A 12046-nucleotide genomic window follows, 5' to 3' on the forward strand; every position below is an offset into this window, starting at 1 on the left:
CTGGGGTATTCAAAACCTACCATCGCATTCGACAACGCTACTTCTGGCGCGGGATGTACCGCTATGTGCAGCAGTTCGTTCGCTCTTGCCTCACTTGCCAACGCCGCAAACCGTCAGCTCACATGTCGCACGCCAGTCTACAACCGTTACCTTGCCCTGACCGTCCCTTTGGGCGCGTAGGTATCGATTTGTATGGACCACTTCCTCTGACGTCGGCTGGTAACCGCTGGGCCATCGTTGCCGTTGACCATTTAACGCGATACGCTTTAACCGCCGCTCTCCCTGCGGCTGCTGCGCGCGATGTTGCGTCCTTCCTGCTGCATTGATTTATACTGCGCCACGGACCACCCCAAGAGCTTCTCAGCGATCGAGGCCGTGTCTTCTTGTCGGAAGTTGTCGAAGCCATTCTGACGGAGTGCCATTCTGTCCACCGCAAAACTACTGCTTACCACCCACAGACGAATGGCCTCACCGAACGCTTTAACCGCACCCTCGGCGACATGCTTTCTATGTACGTCGCTGCACCACACTAATTGGGATAATATACTGCCCTTCGTCACCTACGCCTACAACACCGCCCCTCAGAGCACGACTGGTTTTTCACCTTTCTACTTGCTGTACGGAAGGCACCCGTCGCACACCATGGACACGATACTCCCGTACACGCCGGATCCATCTGAGTGTACACCTATTTCCGAGACATCCAGGCTTGCTGAAGAGTGTCGCGAGCTTGCCAAGACTTTTACGACGCAAGAGCAAGAGCGGCAGAAGAGTATCCGTGATGGCTCCACCACTTCTGAGCCCACGTTCCGTCTTGGTGCGCTTGTATGGCTCTCGATCCCGACCTCTGCCGCTGGCCTCTCTTCCAAACTACGTCCCAAATACGAAGGCCCCTACCGTGTCATCGAGCGCACCTCACCCGTCAACTATCTGATCGAACCCGTTGAACAATCTTCGGACATGCGCCGCCGTGGGCGAGACATCGTCAACGTGGAGCGCCTGAAGGCTTATTATGACCCGCTGATAATAACAAGCTGTTAGGTCGCCAGGCGGCTCCCTCTTCGACCCCGGGGTAATTGTAGCGAAGCCTCCGAACTATGAAATGGGTCGAACTCTTGAGTACCTTCTAGTGGGGCTACCCAACAAGGACGCCGCTCGCGCTGAGGGCCCGTGTTTGGCCGTTACTGTCGCCATTGTGCTTGCTCGCTGTGGGCCGGCTAATAAACGCCTTAACAATATATATATATATATATATATATATATATATATATATATATATATATATATATATAACGCAAGAAAATACAATCACAGTTTCGCCACCAGGGCGAAGCGATGAATGTGATTGCAAAAACTTGGAATGTGACGCTGAGAAAGGCAAGCAGATCGAAATGGCCGCACTTTTCACACCCACCGAAGTAACAACGGAGGCGCTTATTTGCGTTCATCTGTACCTCATAGTACGTTTTGTGCGTCATTTGTGTGCGAGAAACGTGGGGCACGTTGGGATCTGCTTCCATTCTTGATGTGACCTTGCAATTTGTTGCTATCGCGTTCATCGCATCGCCTTTGCGGCAAAGCTGTGTCTTTCTTTCTTTTATGTTAAGCGACTTCAACGAGCCATTCGCTGTGAAGGAGTGGTTCACGCGTAGAACCTAGGTTTTCAGTTTGGATCTTCAAGAATGTTCTTGCACTGACGTTCAGGGGAACCGTTTCACAAGTTGTACCTGAGACGGAATATTACGACGTTTAACCCCTATTAGCGTGTTAAATATGTACTTGCAAGGGCCGGTCCACTTAATGCATACCGATGTAGAGGTATCACGTGTCTAAGCTCGCGGCTGCTTCTGCGCATAGCTGATAGGCGGAGTGAACTAAGTGAAGGTGAGTTAAGGCAAAATTTATGTACAACATAAACAGAGGTGTTACATATTCGGCACTGGGGTCGACAACTTAGAAAGCTCGAAGAGCCTAGAAGTCTTCAGACGCTTTGGTGCTATCGTCTGCTCTGACGCTATCGTCGGTGGTTCGTAGTCGTGCCACTTCGTTCTTCTCTAGGCCCTTGGGATCCTGAACGTCAGCAGCCTTCAATCAGGAACGCCGTTGGCGCTTGCGTCAGCCTGGCTCACTCGCTGGTGTTGACCCTGGTTACGCTTGCGGAAGCAATTAGGTTCGGTTGTGACTCCAAGGCATAACACTACCTAGATTTTGGTGGTTAGCTTATTGAGGCCCCATTACATGCAGTATCGCAAAATTTGCTGCAAAGATTATTTCTTGTGGAGCGTCCCTAATTTGCCAGTGAATACCTTCGCATGTGCGTATTGCCGGGAGTGAAGTGGCCGATCATCCGCTTCAATATGTGCCCACAAATGACTGCCAAGAAATTTCATGCCAGTTTGACAACACTCGCCTTTTGATCAGTGGACATTTTCTAATGAAGTACCCCGACCAGCGTGGCGCAAGCAAATTGTTCCCTTCTCGTATTTGTGGTCACGTATTGCTTCGCCATGGCATAACCTTTTTATATGGGAAAAGAGTTGGCTCTGCATCAGTGCGTGAGTGATGATATCCTTTCGGACGTGGGGACAGTCCGTTATGCACGTCCTCTGGCTCATCGAAGAATATGTGTGATATGTGCGCGAAAGTTCAATTTCTTGACATGGGTCCAATGCTCATTTGTACTTTATGACTATTTTTTTTCGCCTGTTACTTCATAAAGACTGAGAACTTGTTTCCTTTGGTTGGTTATTAGAGCCAACTCTAAAGTGTAGGTAACTTTCTTCAGGGAACTTTCGGAAAAGCAGATCGAATGTCGCATGCGATTTTCTCTTTCCTCACGTCTGTATGTACGCTCAAAACTCTGTAACCTGTATTGTCACTTTTAGATGCGAGTAAATGATAAAATAATGGTTAAAAGTGCTTCATTTTGACGTTTTTGCTATTTTTTGGATGTGCAACGCGTACAAAACCGTAAGTTCAAGCAATCCATAAGTTACCAAGACAAATTGCACAATGTAGCCATTGCTGAAAACTTAAAAACAACGTCGTGTCCTATCTTTACTCGCACGGAAAGTACATTAATTGAAGTGATTTCTTTACGATAATATTTAACACAAAGTTAGTATCCTGGGGCCGAATTCACAAAGCTTTCTCTTAGGCTACGCATTTATTAGCCAAAAATTCTCTTATCTGGAGGGATTACTAGCGCGAGTATGAATTTAACTTATTCGGCACTTAAGAGGGCAAGGAGGACACACGATAGCCGATGAAACGACAAGGAAAGAAAGAAGTGTGTGCCGATAATACCAAGGTAGCACGCAAAGCGTCTAGCATCGAGAGTATACGATGATAGCCAATGATTTGCTGCATCTAAGTTTCAGTTCCGCGCGCGTCTGCTACAGCGCTTACGGGATGCCGCGTACGTTGTAATAGGGGTTTTGGCGGGCTGTGCAAAGCCAAGAACTCTCCTTTCATCAACGACAGTAGCTAAAAACGAAATTTCTCGATGGCTTTAAGTCATCGAGGAATCCATGCACTACAGGGCGCGGGTTCGAATCCCGGCTGCGGCGGCTGCATTTCCGATGGAGGCGGAAATGTTGTAGGCCCGTGTGCTCAGATTTGGGTGCACGTTAAAGAACCCCAGGTGGTCTAAATTTCCGGAGCCCTCCACTACGGCGTCTCTCATAATCATATAGTGGTTTTGGGACGTTAAACCCCACATATCAATCAATCAATCCATGCACTATCTCGCCAAGTACAAGTAAACAACACTCCAGGTGCACCACATAAATGAAACCACACATAAATCGATGCATGCAATGTTTGAAAATGTGCCTCGAATGTGTTCCCCTATTTAACGCGACCAGTTACCTTACATTTCATTGAAGCTGCGCTGCTACTTAACTAATTCGGTGCAATCTAGCACGGTATAGTGGTGAACGTAAGGGTGTTTTGTACCTATAGTCAAAGGTAGCCTTTGTTACAATATTCTTATTACAAGACACATGAGCGACTTTGGTGCCTGCAGACGAATTGTCCGGAAATAGATAACAGCAGTAATCAAATGAAATTGTGAGCGCAATTTCGCTGGTTCCATGCACCGCAGCATTTTTATAAAGCCGGAATGCGAGAAAGTGCATACGCTTACGCTTAGGCATATGTCTACGTAAAATGAGGGAGACTCGTCGGGAGGTGTCTCAGTGCTAATGCTTTTCACAAAACATGGTGCAAATATTTCGTCCAGCGTTGTTTGAGTGCGCAAACAAAGCAAGGGACGTGTATACGAGTCTTGAGGTCGAGAGACGTTATCACACGTGCGAAAAGGAGGAAAAGAGAGAGAGAGAGACTCTCGTTTCTACTTCGCGAAAGGTTGAAATTGATAGATAATAAAGGCAATTTTCTGGCCCAGCAGACGTCAGGGAAAGTCTCCGCAAAGCAGCGTCAGATGCTGGGAGAGCATAAAAAAGTCGAGTACGCGTTATATGGGAGTGACAGCCACTCAGAAAGCGAGATGAAGTGTGACTGTCCTTTGATGTGAGAATCAATGCTAATTCGGAGAGTTGAGTTAGTGAGCCAAAACTTTCCTAAATAACGATAATGGGAGCAAACTGAGCATTCATCTAGTGAAAGTGACACTAGTGACAGTGAACTCATAATAGTTGATTAGCGTTGTCACAGGCCGATATATATTTTTATTTTCTTATTTATATTTGGCAAACTATGAGAAGGTAGCCTACGTTAGAGCCGGCTATCCCAACGTCATGACAGTAATGTACAAGAATAAATAGCGCACAGTTATACAGTCACACGTGGCGGTTTCTATCTTCTAGTAACCTTGGGCAAACGCATTCTAACTATTTTTTCTATTTTTGACAAAGTTTCACCGGACGTTTTTGCATTTGGCTTCATTCGAAGGAATGACGATATATCAGCAATAGGGCGAATGCAAGCACTGCTGCAGTGGACGAGCGGTTACAGCACTCAACTACAATCTAGGAGGTACTTTAAAAGTGCTCAGTATTCGCAGAATCACTGAGCACTTTTTTTTTCAAGCGGTTGCCCGGCCTGACATTATGCGTGGTGGCGGGTACTAATTTTTTGAGAAGTAGGCTTTCGCACTTGCTTCTTTCACTCCCCTTTTGACCCAAAAGCACTGTACTGTGCTCCTTCAAAAATTAAACAATTCAGAGTTCATAATTTTCTCCTCCATCCTCTCTTATCGCAAAAGTGTCCAGTGCTGAAATAGCAATATCATACCTGGTATATTACTTTTCACGTGTCTGTATATTCGACCAGCAATCAGTCTTCACGGTATTTTGAAGAAAATGTACACATGCAGTGAGCTAACTGCTTGCAGCCAAGTTGACTGCCTTTGTAGGGACACGATTTCGTGCTAATTTGGAGGGCATCATCACATGCAGCAAGACCAAAGAGCACGGACAGTTAGAGCTGACGCAAACAGAGTGATTAGTTTGTGTCTTCTCTCCAGCTATTTGTCATGCTGCACGCTTCAGTGTAATGTCGCTGTCAATGGTTAAAATGAACTATAGCAGTTAATCGAGTTCTGCTGAGAGGGTCCCCTATTGTCCAGAATGGAACAGAACAATGGCAATTTGATTTGTGTGATAAAGAGATACCCTGCTTCTGGTTACTAGAATAAATTTCTAAACTGAAGTTTATTTTTTATTAACAACAGTTACAGTGCAGATGAAAGGTGCATGGACGAAATCCGTGTATTCAGCTTGACTAGGTTTGTGACCTTAATTGTAATTGCGAACCGGTATCACAGTATGCATAAATATCACACACATATACAACCACGGGTGATAGCTTGCTTATTCTGATTAAAATTGAAAGGTTGAAATCGACATAGCCAACCAACGCAATGTGTACGAGATATGCCTTGTAGAGTAGCTATGCTCTAAACTAATCTTCGCAGGTTCGTTCCATTTTACCCAATTTCTTGCCCATGAGTGTAGGTTGGTAAATGAAACAACTTCTTCGAACACACATATTCTGTGTAAGGTTACATTTATTTTTATGCAGTACAAAACAAATTGAAATGTATAATGGCTCAAAAGAGAAATAACTAGAAACAAATTCAGCCAAATCATTACCAAACTTACTCACCAATGATAAACGAATTCTCATTTAAAAGATACATACATACATACATACATACATACATACATACATACATACATACATACATACATACATACATACATATACGCACACACACATATACATATGTACACCCATACATACATACATACACTCAGCTGTAAATATTAAAATGAATGGCTATAAAACAACAATTCTGATATACTCATTTTGAATATACTACAGAAAGTAACTTACGAGAGAAATCCACCGGCACTGTTATGTCTGAACACGGTGTTGCTCGAACCATCTCGCAAAAGCTTGATGCATAGTTTTCTGCTGCTGGCCAGTGACAAGCAGTTTTTATAAAAAACACAAGAATAAAGCTCTTGACAATGTCATGCTAAAGAAAAAGGCTGTGCATCAATATTTTGTACATGTCTGCAATACCACTCTGTTTATTTACATAGCTTGGCTCATTCACAACCCACTAACAAAGCACGTTAGGACACTTGGGCTGAAAGTTGGCACAGCACGAGTAAATTCTAGACAATACATGAATAATACAATTATAAGCTACTAAGCTCCTTGGTGCAAACAGTGTTTATATTGACAGCTATAGGTGCCATTTGGTTTCCCCAAAACATTTCTCAAATGTAGAATCACCTTTATTTAGCTAAAAGTTTCTATTCTGGCGCAATGTGGTGGCTCAACGGTGGAAGTGACTCTTTCGGCCAAAAAAACAAAGACCAATTATTTTTACAGTTCGTGAATTCACCCCATGCTAACATTGAGGCAGCTGGTAGGAGTGCTTTTGGAGAGAGGAAACCACCACATTCTCGCCAGTTGTGGCCTTGGGTAGCTACTTCACTTGGACAAAAATGATGAAAAACACTCCTCAAAAACTTCAAAGTTTGCACATCAACACAGTTACCCTACAGCTGTCTATTAGTCTGCTTGAAAAATATTGAGTTTACTAGTGGGCAAAGACTGTACACTGTGTGAGGTGATGCTCCAGTGCACTGCATGTATGTCTTGCTGCTGGCCTCAACTGCGATGTCGCTCAGCACATATGTGTAAAATAACAACTAATACTATGCCACTGCAAAGTAATTATGTGTCATTTACATGAAACAGGGACCACAATAAAATAACATAAAAACATTTGCCTTCACAAAGTTAAAAAAATGTAAATAAATTTCCACAGAGTTTTCACAGTTCCTCTGAGGATAGTAATATTGATTGTAAACACATTCTTACTTTCACTAACAAACTATTTTAAGATGCCAGATTCAATATTAGAGTATACCAGCACTTTTGTAAGGCTAAACAATTGTACAGGTACCTAGAAAAACACAAGTGAATGCATGCTATAGCTACATATAAAAATAAATACTTTTATTTCTAGTCTGAGTAGAGCTGCATAGATGATAAGTCACTTGCAATACATTATGAACAAACCTATCCGAGCAAAATATACATTTAAAAAGTTACACTTACACAGTAGATAAGTACACTGTTGAAGGACGGGCAGGCAGTGGGATAATACCCAAGCACTAAAATCTACTGTTAAGATATACTAGGAGTATTGATGATCCTCTTCCTTCCAAATAAAATAATCCACATAGATTCACTTCCCAGAGCTTATACACTCATGGCATCATTGGTGCTATACAAATGAGTGTAGACTGAAGGATTACATCAACTAAGTACATGATTACTGCATCCATGGCTTTACTTCTTGTACTACAAAGAATGCAAACACAGTTACCATTGGCAACCATGGATGCTGTGATTTCTGGCATGTAAATGTAGAGGCACGCAGGCACTTAACACACATGTTAAAAACTTCAGCTCAAACATATTTGCCCACTAACACTACAGCAGCCTTTAAATTAGTGTCATAGTTTGGTATCTTCCATGCAAAATTTAAATAATTTCGAATGCAAGCAAATGAACTGCTGAATAATGCACTGCTAAGAAGTTAAGCAGCAGCTGCTCCTGACATCACAATGTGCTCTTTCTGCTGTTGTAAACTTTGAGCAGGAGAACAGTCACTGGCAGTCCCTTTATACTTGTTGGTCTTCTGTGCTCTGTTCTTGATACACTGTACATGACCGTGGAGCACCGAACCCCTTGTTACTGCTGGAACTTAGAAAAATACAGATCATTGTTAAAACCATGCTACATGCAAGAGTGTATAGTTGTCAATTATGTGCTCATATTTACAGATATTGTATTTTCAGAAGCCAATGACAAGCCTCAACACACACACACACGCACAAACAGTGAAGACTGAAAATATATTTAATATGATACAAGAGCAAAACTACAATGTTATAGATGAAGACATGAAACTTCTGACAGGCATGAAAAGCCAATATAGTTTCTTCTATTTCGACTTTACACTAGGTGTGAGAAGTAGACCACAAATAAGTTCACTAAAAAACACAAGTTAGACTCCATTACAAAACAACAGCCAATGTTCATAACTTTAAGCCTGTCTAACATAGCCAGCTCACCATACCGCATATAGGAGCAAATGGGCAGTCTAGAAGACACAAAGAACTTGTGGATTATGAGTGTGCTTGTTGCTGACATCTATTATCCTAAATGAAGAAAACCTTTCAAAAATGCACTTCATCAGGGGAAATAATCATACGCAACAAACACAACGGGCTCCTACAGGTGCCACCAACACTCACCATTATTGTTGATACCAGTGTCTTGCCGGATGGATATGCTGCGTCCTGCACCGAACACCAAAGGAGCGCTCCATGACTTGGATTGCATGTGTGCTAGCTGCATCGCTCTGCTGCTGAAATAGGCTAGCCACAGACAGAGAAATGAGAAGCCATGGCTTTGAAACACACTGAACATCACCTTTAGAGATCAACAATGCATACTTAGGTCAGGTACAATTTGTAGAAAAATAAATATCACTATGCAATCGTGATGAACATGTTCGGCAAAACACAAGCAACAGCACTGAGAGAGAAAAAGCTACATTAGGTAAAAGATGCAGTTACTGGCCCTATGTCATCTGAGGCTTCTTCAATAGATCTTTCTCCTTGCAAGTTGTGAACAGCCAGGCAATTTTCACCCACTTGCTATTTCCTTTCTGAGCACTTGATCCACAGAGGGAGTCACAAGCTCGAGAGCTCAATAAGGAATCAAAGTATTTGTGCTCGTTTCAAAGCACAAGCTTTTGAGTCTCAGATTATTGGAGTTTCATTCATAACCTGCAGGCTTTCAGCTTTCAACATTCTCAATTATCTTGCAATTTAGTTCTATAAATGTTGAATAAGAATTATGTGTAAGAATATTACAGGTATCCACTGAAAGCAACCATGCTTGGGTTTTGAATTTGTGCACAGTAAGTGGTGTTCACGTAATCGTATGTATTAAAGAAAAATTAACCTTGCAGCCAGCCGTTAGGCAGTTTTGTGCCCTCCAAGCTCCCAAGCAGATCGCAGTACTTCCAGATGAGGCTGCCATGCATGCTTCCATGCCACATCCGCTGAATGATAACAGTCCCAGCAGTTACATAGGCTTGCACAGTTAGGGAGAACGTGTCCTTCCTATTTTTGTACAGGTGCTCCAAGTAATGATGAGGATTGATGTGCCAGAATGCACAACCGGTGCATCACAGGACCTTAACAAACCGATCTCTGCGATCTGTGAAGAGCCAAAAACGAGATATTTAAAATTAATCATTAAGAGCACTCACTTCTAATACTTATTTGAGGAAGCTATCACTTCGTTAAAGTGACCAAAATCTGCTATAATCAGTTTGAAATAAACTGAAGCCTCATGTAAAATTCACGTACCGCAATATATATGTTCTACTGAAGTAGAGTACTACCACAGTGGTAATCGTCTATAGAACTAATTTTCCAAAATAACATAAATTTTTTAAGTGCAACCTGGCTGCTGAAAAATAAATTCACATTAACTTTCCAACTATCAAACGTGGTCAATCGACAGGCCCAGGCTCATAATCAAACAAGAGCTCACTTGTAACAAATCACAAAAACTTTTTATGTATTTGCTCCATAATATATGTATGTATATAACAGTGGTAGTAAATTTTTCATGCTTCAACTTACCATAGAGGAACATTACATCTGATGGGCTTAAAAGCTTGCACACGTTATAGAACTGCGTGAATTATAGTACCGGTGAAATTTAGTTCTGCAAGGTGAACTCACCGATGGCAGCATTTAGTAGCCGTCGGTGTCATGAGGAACGAAGTACGGCCAACAGGCAAAGGGCATCTGCAGACTGGAAGCTGCCAATGACAGCAATGAAGGGCTGGTCAGGCGTGCACGTCCATTGATAAAGTGTAAGAACTGGCCATGACCGGCTGTTGTCAAGGCTCTAGTGCCGTGCAAAACGATGGCCAGACGAACTCGGAAACCTGTAGTTAGGCGATATTGGCCTACAACTTCATCGAAAGCAAGGTACCGGTGAAATCTTTGCCTTTTCTGGGGGCCGGAGGGAAGCTTGACGTTCACGGGCTCTCGCTGCCACATAAAATTCTCATGTATTACCGAAGAACAGTCTAGGCGCGCTTCGAAAGTAACCCGATCCACAACAGAATGTAGCATCTCGCAGTTTTGGTTGATCACATCACAGCGCTAGGACTATGGTTATCACAAAAAGGAGAAGTGACGACTTAACAAACAAAAGCGCCAAGCTGCCCCACCACAACTTCGCAGGGCAAAACAGTTATCAACGCTGTCTTTCAATTTTTGGTCACACGAGCACAGCTTGTTCACAAGTCTTGGAACGTCAACACAGCTCCACTGTTCACAACGAACATCGTTTCACTCCCGAACAGTACAGTGCTCTCAAGTAAATAGAAGCATACGGGCTAACTAGTGGCGAAGCAAGAACCGAGCGCGTAGTTCATACGTTTCCGTACGTACTTGGGGTCACTCAAGTAACGTGTCAAAACGCTGTCAATCCGAAATGTCACACAGCACCCAACTGAGAGACTGGAAAGTCAAGCGAACAAATTGTTACCGGCACAAAAACACACATTGCAGGCTTCTCGAGTGCTAGTTGCCGTCGATACATCGACGCCGATCCCCGCTTGATAACCACACCGACGCACAGGCTTCGCTGCGCTTCACCGTACACCATTGCACTGCCACAGCTTTCCGCACTGCTTACACGCACCGAAAGAGCTCCTGTAATCACAACACATCCGGTCAAACGCTGAAGTAACTCGTGCGAGAAGCGTTTGCTGAAAGTCGCACCGACCGATACGCTGTTTATGACGCCATGTTGTTTTCGCCAACTGCGCAGCACATAAGAGAGCTCTTAGAAAGTACTTGAACTATTTTCACGGCGTGAAAAAATTTTCTCTTATGTGCGAGGGGGGTGATATGACGAACAGGACAGGCGTGCCAGAGGAAAGAAGTGTTTTGGCAACGTCAAGGAGCGAGATGATGTAGAGGGTATTGCTTCACAACCAATCACAAGCTGTGCCTGTAGGCCAAGCCGTCGTCTGCTCGCGTTTGTCGTCTGCTTCGATCAGAGCATGCGACAGGGGATTCGCCTTCGCAACGGTATTATTCTCAGGTCAAGTGGTCGCTGCGTCGCACAAAATACATGTCAGTGGCTCGCTCTACCTTTGAATGATGTTCGTGCGCCAAGTTAAATGGCTGGTAATTGACGCAGGGACGAATTCAGCCAAGGTTTGCTCCAAAATCATGAGGGTTTGCATATTTTCGGTGTCATACAAAGTTACTAGGGTCATTTCATTCCGATTGCTTGCCATATTATCACGGTACATATCGGTGTCTGAACAGTGAAGGTGAAGATGCATGATTTGTTTGTAGTTCCATTCGTAATCACGCGCACCCCTATTACGCTTTGGTTTACAAAGTACGCTTTGTTCCAGATCGTCCCAAAGTGTATCGACAGCTGTATTTCA

At 43.4% G+C, this 12046-nt stretch overlaps 1 protein-coding gene across 2 annotated transcripts in view; it reads right to left on the minus strand.

The window, feature by feature from the left end:
* The window catches only part of LOC119160838 (organic cation transporter protein-like), a 156514-nt gene that overhangs the window by 31659 nt on the left and 112809 nt on the right, over window positions 1–12046 (minus strand). The gene's annotated exons all lie outside the window — the stretch shown is intronic.

The sequence above is a fragment of the Rhipicephalus microplus genome, chromosome 4 (assembly GCF_043290135.1).
Source record: "Rhipicephalus microplus isolate Deutch F79 chromosome 4, USDA_Rmic, whole genome shotgun sequence".
NCBI lineage: Eukaryota > Metazoa > Arthropoda > Arachnida > Ixodida > Ixodidae > Rhipicephalus > Rhipicephalus microplus.